This window comes from Orycteropus afer, unplaced genomic scaffold (assembly GCF_000298275.1).
Source record: "Orycteropus afer afer isolate SDZICR_OR568_19922 unplaced genomic scaffold, OryAfe1.0 scaffold00398, whole genome shotgun sequence".
Classification (NCBI taxonomy): Eukaryota; Metazoa; Chordata; class Mammalia; order Tubulidentata; family Orycteropodidae; genus Orycteropus; species Orycteropus afer.
In genome coordinates, this window is record NW_006921985.1 from 763,255 (window position 1) to 764,213 (window position 959).

Below are 959 nucleotides of genomic sequence, written 5' to 3' on the forward strand. Positions count from 1 at the left end.
AACAGAAGATTTCAAAGGTAGCTTGAGAATACAGAGTATTAAAATATAAAGAGGAGGCAGAGACCAGATGGCACCCTGGTAACACACTCTGTCTAATCCCTCCACTACAGAGACCGAGAGAAACCAAGTGAAACAAATACAGATAAGGAGCTGGAGCTCCGAGTATCAAATGAAAGAATAAGGAGTTAGATTGAGTGCTGATTGGAAAGGGAGGTGGAATGAAGCAGACAGTGCCTGGAAAGCACGAAGAAGCCGTGGCCCAATGAAATGTGGCCATTTTGAGACACAGAAGGCATCATATACAGGTGAAGAGAAACCAACTTCATGGAATCCACAATGGGACAGAGACACTTGTGGACAAATCCAGAGGGACTCAAGATGAGAAGAGTACCCGCTGGATCTGGGAGAGGAAGGTTCAGGTGACCGCAGAACAAGGAGGTGGGGAGTGAAAGGGAAGAAACAACTCACCACTAATGAACACTAATCATCTGGGTTGAGGGTCCATGTGTGGGAAGGCCTGCGGGGTGGCAGTCAGAGATGCTGGAGTCTGGGAGGCCCCCCACTTGATTGAGTCTTGGCAGGAGCTAGATAATCAACTGCAGGTGCCCAGAAAGGCACTAGGCTCACACCTGTGAATTGTAACAGGAGAGGTGCTTTCTCTTTCTACCAAACAACCTTCATGGTGACTAAGGGTGAGCCCACCTTCAGCACCCACCAACCCAGTGGTTAGAGTCACCTCCCACCCCAGCCATCCTGTGGGAGTTAAGTTGTGTGTCATCTTGGCTGGGCCTGGTTTTGAGTGGGTGGGGAACTGGATGTAGTTATTCCCTATGATGAGACTGGTCATCAGCTCCATGGTGGAATCTACTGTGAGCAGCTGAGTAGTTCTCTTAGGGATGTGGTCTGCTTCCTGTATATAAGAAGTCAGCTTTGAGAAAGGTCTCTGAGCTTTTTGGTGT